Source organism: Lemur catta, chromosome 1 (assembly GCF_020740605.2).
Source record: "Lemur catta isolate mLemCat1 chromosome 1, mLemCat1.pri, whole genome shotgun sequence".
In the NCBI taxonomy this organism is placed as follows: Eukaryota; Metazoa; Chordata; class Mammalia; order Primates; family Lemuridae; genus Lemur; species Lemur catta.
The window spans coordinates 52,302,590-52,321,130 of NC_059128.1; positions in this window are offsets into that span (position 1 = coordinate 52,302,590).

An 18,541-nucleotide genomic window follows, 5' to 3' on the forward strand; every position below is an offset into this window, starting at 1 on the left:
AACTTGAAATAATGCATGTAATGTCCTGGCATATAGAATGTATTCAGTAATGCAAGTTATCATTATTGTACCTATTTTAATTGCTACTAATTTATAATTCCTTAAAGAGAGGCTCTCCAGTGTCAATGGTAATGAACCCATTTCTCAACCCCTAAAGTTGCTATTGATCATAGCAGGTTTTTGAATTCAATTTTCTTTCACTGGAAGAAAACTGAGCAGCAGAGACTACTGTTTTTTGAAATTCTCCCTTGTTTCCTTACTGTTTATGAACTAAAATGTTGCAACCATTGCTGTTGCTATTTATAAGGTAATCATGAAATACTAGTGCTATCTGTGACAAAATATGGAATTATGAGATTTGTGCAGAAAAATCCTGCAGAATAAGATAGAAAAACACCATAAGTGGTGACTACACTGAGAGTCACCAGTGCTATCTGTTTTGGCCCAGCCATACAACTGTGTGACTTTGGGCACATCCCCTCACATCTCTCATCCTCCTATAAAATAAAGGAATGGGGACAGGTGATCTTTGCAGTCCTTCCAACTCTCCCATTTCATCACCACCACAGATATAGGATAGATAGCATGTGTTGATTACATACTAAAAACTAGGCTAAGTGTTTTATTTGCTAGGTCCCGTTTAATCATCCCAATAGGCCTATGAAGCAGATATTCTTTCCCCATTCTAAAACTTTGAATACTCAGATTCACAGAGGTTAAGTCATTTGCTCAGCACGCTAGCTGGAATGTTTATAATTTCCTAGTCCAGATTGCTCATTTCTAGTCACCAACAAAGGGACAAGTATAGGACAAGTCTGAAACATATTATGATGCACCCCTAGCATGATAATTTGCTCTCAAAATTATAGACACCTGAGCTAAGTCAACACATCATCTTAAAATAAATAGGAAAATTTTTATCATGCCATGTTTGTCAAGCCATAAGTAAAAATTGGCAAGATCAATTTCCTATTTTAAATATCTTTTTTAAAAAATCAATATACAAATCAATAAAAAAGGTTTGCTTATCTAGAGATAAGTAGCTTTGTAATTTTATCCTATCTTGCTTTAAGTGTATATCTGTCTTTCTACAGCCTCACCACAAATTCCACATATTGTTCTTTATGGTCAACAACAATAAGAAAATTTTGAAATAAGCAATACATAATTTGATTTTCTCACATTTTTGTTTTTAAGTTTCTAGTTCACTTAACAGCTGGACATCTCACACATTTTATTTTGAAAAATGAAAGTATGTTCTAGATACCACCCACTTGCCATTGTAATAGATAGAATTACTGATTATATATACCCTTCTCAACAGAAAAAGGATACACAATTGCCTCCTACGACTGTGATAGCAAGATAGCAATTACAATTGGCACCTAGAGAAACAATACATAATTGCCATGCACTAAACTAACAGAGAGAGATTATAGGCACAATAGCCAAAGCAGTAGACAGAATAAACAACCTTTAGTCCTTATTTTGAGCAGAAGAAAAAAAAAGGCAATTTACACTCAAAAGTACCATCTCAAGAGAAATCTTTTGTTGAAGGATGACTCATATTATATCTTTTACAAGTTCCTTTTGCTCATTTTCCAGAAGAAACAGGAAAAGGTGAATATAAAATCCAAAAGCAAAAGGGGTTTAGCCAGCCCAGAGGCACCAGGATAACAAATTATGATGACTTTGTTAATGGCAATTACAAACGACTTTATATACAGTGAAGTTTTAGAAAGCAAGACATAAAATTGATATTTCCTTTGGAAGTTTATTTTTCCTAGAAAATCACATTTATAACCATCATCAGGTATCAAATGTTAGTGGGAAATTCACAATATAGATGGTCTAACAATATGAGTGCTAAGCTACAGGTTATCCCTACAAGCTATTTCAATGTAAAGATTTTAAGATACTTTTCATATTCACATTTCCTGCTAATATTTTTTATGTTTAATATCAAGTTTCACGAGGCATATAATTCTTTCCCCTAAATTTCTTATCAGTACTTGAGAAGAATAAAAGAAAGGGCTGATTTTTCTATTTTTACCAACAGGAATTCATACAGATAAAAATGTTTGCTCTTAAAGAGGCACAGAGGCAGAAACACAGAGCAGGAGATGGAGGGGTGAGAGAGAGAGAGAGATTGAGACTGATTCCTGTACTACTGATTGACAGCTGTGAGCCTGGTTAAGCTAGTTTTATATGGATATTTTTATAAAAATAAATATTAACAATTGTTATGCTTGTTTTTATTTTTAAAACAAAAAATCACACTCACACACGCTTCTGAATTCCTTAAACATAAAACCCAGCCAAGGCCTGAGCAGAATTAGTATTAGTGTTGTGGAGCCATGGAAATTTAGCCACATACATGCTATCTCAGCAGTATAATTCATAAACGATGCAGCCTGAACAATCTGCAGAAGTATGAATAGTAATACAAGGGAACAATATTTTGGAAGTTACAAATGTTGTGATGTTTGTGGCAGGGCTGGTAGATTGAAAAGGTGGTAAAAGCTCATGAACACATAGTAATGTTCCCTTTTTACAAAGAAATCCATATAATGAAAGAGAGTGTGGTATAATACATCAAATTCTTAATGCTCCAATGACTATCCCTATTATAAATTAAACAAGTATCTTTGACATTTTTATCTTGCCTTTGCTTCATGTGTTTAGGGGGAAAAATGCTCAAGTCTCAGGGTTCCCTATTCTTATTGAAAGTGAAGTTCCTTATGTACCTAAGAAAAAGCCAACAGCAATGCAAATAGAATAAGATTATGAAATATTTAATTTTTAAGGTCATTCTTCTATTGTTTGGAAAAATTCAAACCTTTTTTTCCTATTTTCTCATACAACACAACAATCACCAACACAGAAGAAGACTTCTGTGATCAAAGGTTGGGGGGAGGGGCATTTTCCCCAACACCAGGTGAGCAATCAATTCAGCATCAGTGTCCTCCAATTCAATTAAATTCTGATGTTGTCTTCCTGGACATAGCCTCATATTCCACAGGCTGGGGGCTCAGTCCCCCAAACAGTCCCTCTCACTTCAGGTATAATCATCCAGGCCTCTAGAACTTCTCACCAACTGGCTTCAAGTTGGGGTTCCCACAACCCCCTCTTTGGGTTCTATTAACTTGCTGGAACAGCTCATAGAACTAAGAGAAGCACATTTCCCAGTTTATTATAAAGGATATTGCAAATGATACACATGAAGAGATGCACAGGGCAACATACAGGGGAAGGGGTACAGAGCTTCAGTGCCCTCCCTGGGCACACCACCCTCCAGGAACCACTATGTGCTCAGCTACCCGGAAGTTCTCCAAACCGTGTCCTCTTGGGTACTTATGGAGACTTCATTATGTATGCATGATTGATTAAACCATTGGCCATTGGTGATCAACTTGACCTTCACCCCCTCTCCCCTCCCTGGAGGTTGTGGGGTGGGGCTGAAAGTACCAACCCTCTAATCATGTGTTTGCCTTTCGGGTGACCAGCCCCAATCCTGAAGCTATCGGTCAATATTAGCAGACAAAAAGACAGCACTTTGGAGATGCCAAGGATTTTAGGGGTTGCATGCCACAAAACAAAACAGCACTTTGGAGATGCCAAGGATTTTAGGGGTTGCATGGCACAAAACAAAACAGAAAACGGGGATAGACAAAGAGCAAATATATATTTCACAATATCACATCTATATTCTGATACTTCTTTCATTTGAAAGGCTTGGTATCAAAATCCATAAAGTAAAATATCCAGAACCATATACATATTTATGTTCCCAAAGGAAACAATAATTCCACAGGGGGTCAATTTATGTAATAACAAGAATCTCCACCAACATGTATAGAGTACCTACTGTGTACTGGGCACTATTTCAGGATTTCTACATGTATACATCTCACCTAATCCTCATAATAACTCTTTAAAGAGATATCATTATTACTATTTTGAAAATGAAGAGTGAGCCTCAAAGTAATTAAGCAACTTTTCTAAGGTCACACATCTAAATAAACAGAGCAAGTATTGATTTAAAACATATAGTTCCAAAACTTATCAGGTGATGCACATATCAGGCTGATCTTCAAAGTAACTCCACTGGGGAAGAATGAAGATCTCAGGATTATTCAAGCCAATCTGGGTTATATGTGGCATTTTCCAACAGGGTCATTTACATGGTTGCCCAAACAATGATCATGCAGTATCATTAGCTTGCATAAACCAATGTGTCACAGAAAAATCAGAGTAAGTGAATGGCATCACACAACTGTCAATTCTTCCTCCAGGATGAAATATTTTTCAGCTTTTGTTAAAAATAAACAAAAGCGATAACAATATATGAAGGCATTTTGTTAATATTATGAAATTGTTGTCTAAGACATGAGCCATTATGCCTTTGAATGCATACTCATGCAATCAGTTCCTTCTATCTGGGGAAAAAGTTTTAACCCTGAACAACTATTAATGTGTCCTTTAAGTGGACTATGTTGCACAACCTATTTCTGTTTGCCTTGGTTGCCTGGAAGCTAAGAACTAAAATCCTTTTCTTAACTATGACGGTTTCTTCAGTTTAGATTCTTCAGTTTGATATTTTCCTCCTATAGATTATGAGGTTACACTGAATTGATGGGACATTCATTCATTTTCACTTGGCTTCCCTTCTAGTCCACTGGTTTAAAAATACTGTTGCTGGGATTATACTACCTCAAATTCTGATTTACTGATTTGAGGGGAATTCCAAGAATTATAATTTTTAAATGTTCAGCCAGGGCCTAGAACTATTAACACAGCCCTCTCAGATCAAGAGTTAAATAGAATGTGCTATGATTGCTGTAGGAATAGTTACACCTAGGACAAAACTGCCAGATGCCCACTGTGTTGCTAACCATCTTGTCTCAGGGATTAATAAAACAAAGTATTCCAGCAGATTCTAAATACCAGTCTACACACCTCCATTCTTTTATATAAAGGGGCTAGAGAGCCCAAGGAAAACTGACTTTGGGTAGAGCTGTGTGGAGCATCAACTGCTCCTAGTTATCATCTGGCTACAGAGGAGGAGAAGACATTCAACTCATTCCCTCAGTAAGGGGAAGAAGAGAGCCACTTGCACAGTTTTCTACAACTGTGTAGGAAGTGGTAGCATTTTTTGTGATTTGCTAAGTCATTTGCTGAGTGCCAGGAGAGAGGAACCTCACAGGTGAAAGTAAGGAGAGCTAAGAGCAGGTGAGGCTAAGATATGAGTCTCTCTTCAATCAAGAAGAAGTTGTGTGGGTGCTCAACAGTTCATGAAAACTCTAGCAATGGGCCTCACCTTTGGTAGCAAGACAGCTACAGAACTGTACACAGGGAAGCTGAGCAGAACCCTCAGAGGATTAATAACTAAGAGTCAGAACCACGGACGCTGGTCACTCAGGGAACCAATGGCCAGTTTCACATCGAGTGCATCAGTGACCAACTGGGAGTGACCAGCAAATACCTCCCACTGATTTGTAACTGCATGTATGTAGATATCCCAGTCACCCACCCACTCCAACACACATGGGCCATGTCATAAGTCTAGGGCAGGTATGGGAAAGCAAGCCCAGGAGGAAGAGATCTCTGCCTTCAAGAAACCCTTCCTTACATCCATCTAGACTGTGTTGAAGTTGAGACATATTATAAATTGAGAAGTGGTTGAGATTTGGCTTACCCACAAGATTGGACTGATATTTAAACCAGAAGGGAGCAAAACAGAAGCTGTCTTCTTAAGGAAGATTAGGTAATTAATTCAAGGCCAAGAACAGTCCTTGGAGAGTTTCAAATAAGAAAACTTCACATTTGTTTATATCTAAGTAATGACTATTTGATCAAACTTCTCCATAACTATAACATTCTCCTTTTCCACTTGTGCTTCAAAATTTTTGGCTCTTTTCTTATTGTTCATGTTTAGGAGTTTGAGTTCTTTTTAACCTTTTTGAAAGGAGGTTCAAATGACATCTATTTTGATCAGCAATGATTAATATGATGTATGACCAACAAGCATCTACTGAACACAGTTCATTTACTACAAAGTTATGCTACTCTGTTATAACTTAGGATCTTAATATGTAATGAGACACTATATTTGTCTTTGAAGTTCTTAAAATATAAGTAGAAGATGGGGTAGGGAACAACAGATCCTTCAGCCTACACCGGTTCTCTAAGCCAGGTGTGTTTGTGGGTCATCTACTATCTCTACGTCTCTGTTTCCAGTTTGTAAACTGGGGTATAAAGACTATTGTTAGGATTAAATGCCATGATAGCTAAATAGTGGCTAGCAAGGTGCTTAGCACATAGTACGTGGTGTTCAGAGCATGATAGCTCCAATTGTTACCTGTCAGAAAAGATCTCTTGCCCCCAAATTTAGGAGGAATAATCTATAAATATCTGAATTAAAATGCAAATGTGAAGGCTTAATTATTTAAATGTTTAGTGGAAGTCAATTATATTCCCATTAAAATGCAAATGCACATCTGAATTCAAGCAGGAGTACATTACAAAGAGGAATGGACTGCAGAGTCCAGGCAGGGGAGCAGTAGGATCCTGGTGACCAGAGGACAGGAATGAGGATAAAGAGTAGGGTGGGTGCTTACTTAGTCGATGTGCTTTCTGAGGAAGAAAAACAAAACTTGGTAGTCAAAGCTACCAGGGATGTGCTCCAACAGCCTGGGAATAGGAGGATTTGATGGGAGCTAGAGAGGCAGAGAGATGTTAGTCATTCTACAGGAAACTAGCTCTTCTGGGAACATCAAGAGATGTTGGCTGGCTTGAAGGGGAAGATAAGAAGTCAGACTGTTGTCAGTATAATCCAGAGGAATAAGCTGAAACTGTAACCAAGAAAGTGTAAATGCCTCAGAGAAAGAAATCAGGTTGAGGATGATGCTCCATATTAGTTTCTTAGGGCTATGAACAAATTACTGTTAGGTAGAGATAGTGAGGGATTCCGGGTCTTCTAGGGACAAAAGTGGGAACTGTTCCCCCCATCTTGGTCCTGCCCAACCCTAATTCTCCATACCTGGGGGAAGAGGGAATACTCTATTAATCTGCCAATCAGAACTTGGCATGCCAGCTGCAAAAGAATGCAGAGGACTCTCTAGCCCACAGGCCAACTCACATGGGTACCATAAAGTCCGGAAAGTGACCTAGAAACCACATGCGTAGTTAAGGCTCAGGTCATGTGACTCCCAACTGTAGAATCAAAATGGTCCCATGGTGACCTCTGAACTACAAGGGAGATCCCTATCCAGACACTATAAAATAGGATGCAGACCATAGCCAACCTCTCTCTTTACCCTTTCTTTTGCCTGCCCTCCTGCGACAATGGGTCCAGTTTTCATCCATGGTGTATGTACCATGCTCTGCAAACCTATATCTTGCTCTTGCCATATAATCCTATCTTTATCTCCTCAATAAACCTCATTTTCATGCTTGCCTAACTTTGGCATGTCTGGTCTTTCTTCAGCCATGGGTGTGCCAAGAACCCCTTGGTTCAGGTCAGACTGAAACCTAACATTACCACAAACATGGAGGCTAAAAGAAATTTATTTTCTCACAGTTCTGGAGAAAAAAATCCAAAATTAAGGTGTCAGCAGGGAAATGCTACCATAGAAGCTATATAGGAGAATCCTTCCTTGCCTCTTCCAGCTTCTGATAGATGTTGGCATTCCTTGGCTCATGACCACATCACTCCAATCTCTGCCTCTGTCTTCACATCACTTTTTCCTCCATGTGTGTCTTCTCTTTTGTCTTTTATAAAGACCCTTGGCATTTGACCTGGGAAATCCAGGGTAATATCTCAAGATTCTTTACTTAATTATATCTGCAAAGACTTTTTTACCAATAAGGCAATGTTCACTGGTTTGAGAGATTTACATATCTTTTGGGGGGCCAGAATTCAAACCAGTACAGTTAACACCCTGGACCCCAAAGATTTACATCAGTTCCATGTCCAAAACACATTCAGCCCCTCCCAACATCCCCCCAAATGTCAACCCATTACATCCATTGTAAGTAAAAAAAATCCCATCTCAATGTCATGAGCTTGAAAGTCCCAAATCTTATGATCTATACCAGTTATGGATGAAACTCTAGGTATGAGTCATCCTGGGGCAAAATTACTCTCCATCTGTGGATCTGTGTAACTAAAAACCAAGTTTTCTGCTCTCAAGAAACTACGGGGGAAAAGATATAGGATAACAGTTGTAGACATTCTCATTCCAAAATGGATAAATCAGAAGGATTTGCAAAATTGGAGTCACTCATTCCTAGAAAGTTTAAAATGCAGCAGGAAAAATACCATTATGTTTCAAGGCCTGAGAATAATCCTTTGTGTCTCTAGGTTTCACTGGTTGGGCCTACAGCTCTGCTCTCCAAGGCTACATCTGTTCAATAGGCCACTGGGCCTGTGGCTTACACCTCTACCTCTGGCCCTGTGGCACCAGCCTCTGGGTCATCGCTCTGCCCTTAAAGTCGTTCTCCTTTTTTCTGGAAAGGTAGCACATGTTTGTGGGCAAGTAGTTCTTTCAGCCCATTTCCTGTCTGTAGACTACCACAAATCTGACAGCCTTCCTTCATTTCATCCTATCTCTTGTCTTTTTCAGTCCAGCCTGGCAGTGTATCTGCTGATACAACATTCTCATAAATGTTATGGATCTCCTCTGCATGTCAATGGGATGCAGGTGGGGGTCCTCCACAGACCTTCCCTGGAAAACCTCATCTCTATTCCTGGCTTCTACTGAGATGTTTCAGTGATTCCATATGTCATACATCTAATTTCTTCAGTCACAGTGGTCCAGCCACACCCTTGCTTTCTCTCTAGAGCATGCTTTCCTAACAGTAGCATCCTTTGCAAGCTGAGTAAGCTGCAAATTTCCCAAATCACCAAGTGCTTGTTTCTTTTGCCTTAATGGTTCTTTCCTTAATTTATGTCTTTATTTTACTGTAATCAAAAAGAAGAAACAAAGCAACCCCTTTAAAACTTGGCTTGGAAATCTCCTTGGCTAAATATCCAAAGCCCATCACTTACAATTTCTGTTTTCCATATAACTGTAGAACACAATTCAGCCACAATTTTCTTCCACTTATCTGACAATGATTATCTTTTCTCTGGCTTACAAAAACATGTTCCTCATTTCCTTCTGAGTCTTTTCCAAAAACACTTTTGCTCATGGCATTATATGTATTCTCTAAGATGACAGAAGCTTTCTCCAGCATGTTCCTCACTTCCTTCTGAGCACTCACAATAATCTGGGCTTTTTCTATCTATCATGGGCCTCAAAATTCTCCCAGTCTCTACCCACCATCCAATTCTAAAATCACATTTTTGGGCACTTGTTACAGAAGCACCCCACTTTCCTGTACCAAAATCTAAACTAGTTTCCTATGGCTACCACAACAAATTATCAAAAAACAGGTGTCTTTAAACCACAGAATTTTATTCTTTCAGAGCTCTGGCAGCCAAAAGTCCAAATCAAGATATAGGCAAGAATACACTACCCTCTGGAAGCTCTAAGGGAGAATTTTTCCTTGCCTCTTCCAATGTCTGGTAATCCTTGGCTTCCTTGGCTTGTGACCACATCACTCCAATCTCTGCATCCATCTTCCCATTGCCTTCTCCTCCTCTTCTATCAAATCCCCCCATGTGTCTGTTATAAGTATACTTATAGTTATATACTTATAGTTATATACTATATAAGTATACTAATTGGAATATACCTGTAAAAACCACAAACCTAAGGGTCAAGCTCTAGGAGAAAAAAAGAAGGAGATGTGTGAATGAATGGAAAATAAGAACAGCAAACATCTAGCTAAGATTGGCCAGAGACCAGCTGCCTAGACACCTGAGCATCAGAAAACAGCACTTGTGCTTTATTCTAACATATCTTCATTTGGTCACCACTGCTCCCACAGACCACAGCAACATTCAGCTACGCATTTCAGCCAACATGTATGTCCAATATGTGGACATCAGGAAAGGGTCAGGGGTGGGGGAAGAAGACCACAAAGCAGAAGTGAGACTGACCTGAGGAAAGGCCCAGAGAAATGTATCTAATGAGGCAATGTATCTCCCAGCCTCAAGTCTAGGACAGTGGCAAAAAAATAAAAAAAAAATAAAGGGGCTAGCTATAGGAGATTTTTAGAGTTCAAGAAAGAGAACCCATATGGCTTGACATGCTTTCCTCTTTTCATCGTGACATTTTCAGTTCCTAGTTTAGCAACTTTCAGAATTTTCCTCTCAAAAGCTCTCTCAAATAGACTTGTGTCCGCCACATACTACCTGCCCCATTAACGCCCCTGTCTCCTGGCAGATTGCTCTACCACTCAGCTTCGCAAGGCACTACTTCTCTCTGGGGTTTCCAAAATCAGATGTTTGTGATTATTACACTATATTCCACGCTTACCTAACTAATGATATGTGTTCTTTACTGAAAGTTGGAGAACATCGTTTTCTGAGGAGGAAAAACAATAAGAGTTAATAAATTAATGCTTACATGACCTTCACTCTAATAAATAAATGTCTTTTTAAATAAAAGAAATAGTTTTCTCCTGCATCCCTGGAATTTCAGTCTAGTGTGGGTTTTATGGTCAATTTATAAAGCTACTAAAATAGAATTTACCGTGAAAGCAATAGAACACAAACTCAATTAAGGGAACACAGTCATCTGCCTCAGTATGTAAAGCAAGCACATCAAAAGACAACTCTACAGCAAGATGTAGGAGCAAGGTCACATCTTTCGAAGGCTAAATTGAGATAAATTTCAAAAGCTCTCTTCTTAACACCTTACTAAAGAAAATTACATTTCTTTCTACTATATTTACTAAAGTTGCTGTGTTTCCTGCCTTTAATGACCAACCTCTTTGACCAGGCTCTGCTGAACTCTCACAAAGATGAACTTCAATTATAAGCACAGCACAGTGTCCAGGTTGCATAAGCTAACTGCAAACAGCTCCCTCGAGCCCAGTGCCTAGATGAGGAAGCCACCTCTCTATTTCAGTTCTGTTTTAGGACTGTCCTTGATTGAACTGACCAAACAGTAATATTTTCTTTGACACACTTTTTTTCATCATCTATGTTTTTTTTTTCAATGCCCACAGAAAAAAGATTAAAAAGAACTGGGACTTACTAGTCCATCTGAATTACCCTGATCACATTAAGTGACCTTGGCTAATTGCTTTCTAATGTTTCAGCTGGCTTAGCACAAAACAGGTCAAATACCTCCTCTCTTTAGAGGCAGTTCCACAGCACCTGAGCAAAGTGCCTGGGTGTCCCAGCGGGTGTTTCATTAGCAGAAAATTTAACAAGACTCATCATTTTTCAAAGATCATATGTGCAATACAGGTTGAGGTAGATGTCATTACAGAGGTAGACTTAGATTCCAAAAAGCCTCTGAGTACAGAATCAGAAGTCTTTATCAAAGTTCTTATCCTAAAAATGGGGGAATAAATAAACTGAGACAATAGATATACCTATAGATTGTCAAATACTGGATATCGGTTTAAATCTGATGAATGAATTATTTCAAATATCTGCCAGCATTACTTGTCTTTTCTAAACTGGTTTTTCAGACCTATCTCCCTTATTTTACCCTATTATTCCATGCTACTAGCCTCTCTTTATCAAAATACAGCAGACCTCTTTATCAAAAGTTTACATTAACTTCTTCACACCCCTGGTTTTTAAAGCCACTCAAGTAAAAGTAATATAGAGAAAAAAGCTATCACCAACGCAAGACTAATAAATATATAAATGGTGAAGTGTTAATGACCCTTAGAAATACACTTTAAAATATCCATCTTTAGTAACTTAGTTATCATGACTAAATTTTCTACCAATCTGTAGCAGAACAGATTTCTAATGTGTCCTGCTATCAGCCTGACTTCTCACGTCAGCTCATGTCCCTACGGTGTTGTGCCCTCTGAACACCACCCTAAGCATCCAAAAGCCCAGTTTAAATGCTTTCAAAAAGTGTCCCTTTACTACAGAAAAAAAAAAAAAGTTACAATGAACTACCCAGTTTTCTAAATACACTTATTTTAGTAGAATGTTCATTAAATTGATACAGTAAAATTATGTCATTGTCTTCCAAGATAAAACAGCTTCATTTTAATGAATAAGTATTTAAAAGTAAAGGAATGAACTTAGTAGGGAAAGAAGAGTACCTTGGGCCCCTATCCTTTTATCTTCCCTGTGCTCAAATATTTTGAGAATTTTGTTAGGTCATTGTAAAGTTTGTAGTTGCTTTTAGCTGAAATTTAGGGAAATTTTGAAATGGGGAAAGTTGAGGAAACATGTAGGATCATCAGTACTTGATGATAGGACAAAATATTAAGGACACCACCATAATGCTTAGCCTAACTCCCTAAAATACTTCCTGTGGTATACATTGAATTAAAATGGGTACAGCATTTTCCTTAAAGAGCATGACTTTCCTGGAGACAAAAATTACAGAATGTATTTTTTACAACTGTTCAAAGAGTAATCATTGTAATCCCAAAGATTAGAGCAATTTCCTTGACCTATCCAGAGAACATGGCAACATGTTTATAATTCTGAATTGTTCTTGGTGATGACACTCTGATGCAATAGTTAATTCATGCTTCCAACACAATCTTACACTAAATGCAATATTACTCAAACTCTAAGCTAGATTACCTAGATTTCAATGACTCAGAAGAACATATCCTTCCAACTCATATTTAAGCATGGGACTCTATGTGTTTAATCAACTTGTGAGCAACAGTGAAATTAGGAGTGGAACCCTGGACTCTAGGCCATGAATTTGTACTTTGAAAATCAACTGACAATAATTACAAAGTCTGACCAACTAGCCTTTGTAAGCTTTGTGGGGATAAAGATTATATAGAACATATTTGGCCTCCAGAAAATTACTAAGGCCAACAACTAAGAGGTTTTTTTCCCCCTAAAGCAGAATTCATATTCTATTCCCACGTTTCTTCTGTGTCTGTTCAACAAAGCACCTACTGTGACCTCCTGCAAAGTCACACACTACTTCTACAAAGGTGAAAAGATTTTTCAGAGGTACCTCAGAAAAAGCAATGGCACCATAATCAATTTAATTCTCTCAGAGCCACAGCCTAAGAATCTTCATGCCTTCTTTATTAATGTGTTTACCTCTTTTACTTACTTTCTGGATAAAATACAAATGCTTTACAAAAAATTGAACTGTAAATCTGTAATATACAGGCTCAACATTTATTGGATTCTAAGTATTTAACTAATGTCTTTTAATATGCTATAAATATAGATGAGAAGAAAGTGGATGATTAATTACATTTCCATCATACAAAAGAATATGGAAGAATATTCAACATTTAAAACAAAGTACAAGGCTAAATAAGTTACTATAAGATAAAATATAGAATTACAATGAAGTATTTTATAAGCAAAGCATGGAAGAATGGGGAATACTGAAGACAGATATGTTTTGGCCCAGACAACATGACTAAGCAGCCCGATATCTGTGAATTAATGTCAACAGAGATTTTCTGTTTGTTTGTTTGTTTAATTCTGTACTTTTTCCACTGAGAGAAATTTTAAATATACATCAACTAAGAAAGGAGCTAGAATGCATAATCCCTAATCAAAAGAAGACACATCTTTCCCAAAGAAGACAACATTTTATGCTTTCCTAAGAATACCCTTTTAATTTACATTTTGAAATAATTTTTCCTGTATTAAACAGGAAGGCAATGTTCTAATGAACTTTGAGCTCAAAGCAGGAAAACAGGAGAGAAGGCATAGTGGATGAAAATAACCAGCTTCTTGCCTTCCAAATTTAAGGAAGGGTATCTAACATGAGACACAATCTCAGTGTTTGTTTAAGACCCCGTAGGGAAGTATTAAGAGAAAGCTGAGCAATCCAGTGGTACCCAAATCAATGCTACCTCACTGTGGCTTCACATGCCAGTATGCATCCATGCTAAAGTGTGATTCAATGGTCTGAACCTCAGAGGTCCCTTGGATTGCCTGCCTCTGGCATGGTAAACCTAGGTCTATCAGTGACAAGTCTCAATATAGACTTTGTCAATATAGCCATGGACAAAAGCAAATATGAAGAAGCCATGCTGAAAATGTCCTTCCCAAAAGAAAGTACCTAATTTCATCTCAATTATGAGAATTCCAGTATAGCTCAGAGGAAGCAGCTGAAGATCACAAACCTCTAATGGTTATGAGAAATAAATTTTCATAAAACGTAAGAATATTACATCAACTTGTCTTTTCCAATTTACTTGAATCACCTTGTTATTAATTCAGATTTATTTTTAACTAATTTTGCACTTTTTTGAGGAAGGTTAATGGTACAGAAAGGAGTAACCATTATGAATGGAGAAGTTATTCTTAAATTTAGGATTATTCTTAAACTTCCACCAGAAAAAATGCATATATAATGGTTTTTCATACTTTTATAGGTCAATTGCATAATGCTTCATGTACATTTCATCAAAAATGAGCATTTAATAGTATGTGCCAAAATCAAATTCAATCCTTCAGCCTGGAGTTAAAAATGCCGTCTTAACTGCAATGATGCCACCATGTGGCAAAAATGTGATTTCTTAAAACCTGACATTCTGTGTACATAAATGCTACATTAAGAAAACTCGCAATTTAAAGGACAGATTTAATGAGTGAGATTCTGTTATTTATAAGAGCTCACTGTCTGCTTTTGGCTCATTTATGAATCCCTATTTAATTCACAAGTCTTCTCCAAATTTATTTGCAATCTATTTCATTAAACAATTATTGAACTCTTGACTCTCTGCTAATCACAATAACCAAGCCCTAGAAACACAAGAATCTACAGAACATTGTCTCTGCCTTCGTTGTGCTTAGAGTCTCACAACATTTTCACCAAACTTGCTGACTTATAGCTTTCATTAAGTTAATTTAACAAAAAGATTTCTTCTTAAAGCTATATACCCCTGTTCTGTGAAAGATAAGGTATCAAAAGCATCTTTGCACTCAGTTCTAACATGCATATTTATTAAAGCACTTCTAATTGTGATCATCAACATCCTAGAGAATTACATAGCAGTTCTTTTCTCAATAGTTAATGAACCACTGTGTATTTTTTGTATCACTATTAGGCAATTAAAGATACACTGAATAGTGCACTTTTTTTTTTAAATGGTCTGTGCCTGTCTAAATGACATTTCAAAGTGGTATTGATTTCAGGAGAGTAGCAAAAATGGGTCATTTTAGCAAAGGAAATTCTGCTGTAAGTGGATCTCACTGCTCATGTACCTAGTATCTTACATATCAAAATAACCAATTTCAGGCACTCAATGAATCTTTTTCATTAAAGTAATTTGAAACTCTGCTAGTATTAGAGTGCCATTATAGGAAACTCCAAATACTGCTGTCAATCATCTGAAGTTCAGCAAAATGGCAGCAACAAAATAGAATCAGAGGACAGAGCCAAAACCCATTCACCTTAAAACTCGCAAACTTAGCAATGGAATTCTGGGAGATTAAAAAAAAAAAAAAAAACACTCACAAGCTTGAGACCCATGAATAGCATACTCTCTGCCAATTAATTCTTACAAACCTTACTAAAGATAATTCATTTCCAAATTAATATCCATCAACAAGACAGTTAGAGGAGAAGCAAAAAAATCATTGCCTGAGAATGACAAAATTAAATGCTACCAATAAACACAAAGACACTAGCACAAGAAACTCTTGCTTCATTTTCTAAGATACCCCCTGGATTATAGGAAAACTTCTTTTTCTCATTAAGATACTAGGGACTATATTTTTCAGGAGGTTGGAAGGGGATGTTATAGGGAGAAAAAAATGCCTAAACAATGGGGGCTTTCCCAAATCTATGTATAAATTATACAAAACAATTAAAATATATATATCTTTATATAATCTGTCAGATAACCTAAATAATGAAACAGGATCCCTTCCACTTTTTTTGCCTCATTATTGCTACAGACCTTTTAGTCATCCAGGATTAAAACCAGGGAACCAGCCTTGACTTCTGCTTCTTTACCACTTAGATCTAACCTGTTCTAGGTTCTTTTTATTTACCCTGGAATTGCTTAAGAAGGGGCTCACACAGCACTGTGGAGCCACACCACCCAGGTTAACATTCTATCTCCACTGCTCTTACCTGTGTGACTTGGCAGACTGCCCATGTGTCTCACTCTCATCTATAACACGAGGACAAGAGAGTTGTCTGTGTCGTAGAGTTATTGTGAGGATTCAATGAGTGAATGTAAGAAAAGTGCTCAGAACAACATCTACCCACCATAAAATCTATAAAACATTGGCTCTGATGAGTAACCCTTAAGGATGTCCTCCTTTGTCTTGGTCACCACCCCCGACTCCAAGTCCGTTCTTCATCACCTCATACTTATCAGCGATTTGTTCCTACCCAAGCCCAGTGTCTTCCTCTTCCATTAGATCCTGTGTGGGCCCCAGTACCAGATGATACTAGCTATATCACTACTTTTAATCGTTTTGCTTAACGCTTACAATGATACCTCCAGATAGTCCTTATTAATAAACTGTCCATCATTTTACTAGTACTTGGTGAAATCCAAGTTAGCCTTTTCTATGATGATTCTAAAATGAAGAAAGAAGTTAGGAGACATCAAACAGAACCTTCAGAAAACATGTCAAACTATATAGACCACTCTCCTCTCTTCCCATTAGGAAAACCCTGGGACAGCACCCCTTGTTCAATTTACAATCTTTTAATGCATATTTTTTCATGTCAATTTTTTCCTGTGCATACATTTCATCTACCCCTAAAGTCTACATTTATCGGTAGCAGAACCATCTTTTTTTTGCAACTACTCCCACAATTATTAGCAGAATCCTAATACAACACCTGGAATTTGTTGAATATGTGGCACAGTGGATTCTGAATGAGATGTATATTAATGCCAATGGATATCAAGTTAGCAAGTGTAAGGGTAAAATTTTTGATGATCATTCAACACTACTTTTTCTGCAATATATTCCTTCCCCTGCTCCCTCACTCTTGACTTCAAGGGAAACATGGAGAGCTACAAAACTACCTGACAGTTTTTCTAGAATTTCTTTTCCAAAAATCTTAGACCCTTAGAAGAATTTAGATGTTTCAAGAATTTGGGATGCAGATATATCTGGAATACAGAAATATATTTTGTATAAAACAAACATAAGAGAGACAATCCTACCTGACTTGTAGAAGAAACATCCCTAGCTCTCGTAAGAGAAAGGACTAAGAAAGGCAGTAAGAACAAAGAAGGCTGTGGATACACAAAAGGAATCTATTACTAAGACAACCAAGGGGTGCTTCAAGGCTAGACCCTGGAGAAGGAGCGGCTGTATGATTCATAGGCAAATAGAACCACTGACATATTCAGTATCCTGTGTCAGAAGAGCTGCATAGAAGTTGCAAAGATAGTAATTGGACCCAAAGAATCAAAGCAGGCAGAGTAATGGTAATTTGGTGGATAGGGAGTTATGATGAAGAACTGTCTTTCCACAGTCTTGGCACTGACAATTCCCTTTATAATGCTGACACAAGCTAGTAAACAGGGAGTAAAAATCCAGGGTAGGAGATCTACCCCAGTGGAAAGGGAACTACGATGAGATTTCAGGGTCTTTTTAAAAAAGTAAAATTATATTTCTTGCCCTTCTGAATTTGGGAGCTGAGATTCAATACCATTCCATAAGGTTTACAGCTATGGCTGTGTAACATGTTTTACTGTCATCATTTATAATGGCATCGTATAAACGTCAAGCAGCTTACAAGCATTATCTCATTTGATTCTCACAGAAAACTATGAAGAAATTGTTATTTTGCCATTATACAAATGAGAAAATAGATTCAAGAGATTAGCATACCCATCAATATTTACAAGTGGCAGAGCTTGGATTCAAACTTGCCTGCTTTGCCCCAGACTCTAAGCGACCCCCCCTTCCTACTTCAGATCCCACCACCCCTTCGGACCTCAGATTCCATTATCAATTATTTGCCCTTTGTTCACCTAGAACATACGTTAGTCACTCACCTATAATGAATGGCTTATGGAAGTACCATGAATGTTATCAGTGGATTTGTGTCTGGAAGATAGACTATTCTGGTGGGAAGCTATAGTCAAACAGGCATAATTAAACCCTAAACATTCATATAAATGTTCCAGTGCACTTTTTAATAAATAGTAGACTCAAATTGGCTCCTTAGGTTGATATAATATTAAAATGCTATTTACAAAATAACTCTTTAAAGTCAACAGTCACTTTTGTCCAGAAGTGTGCACTAATAAGCTGTCATATTATTTACTTCTTCTGACAATGTTATGGGGTGGTTACTTTTATCCACAGTTTGTCTGGATAACTGGGATAGTATGAGATGAAGCCCTTGCATTAGTACTATATTTGAGCAGACTTGTATAATAGCTATAACTAATATAAGTACTAAGTATCTCACTAACAAAATAAATATTTTAATGTTATCAATGGAAAAATATATCAAGCATGTATCCTTTCCTATGG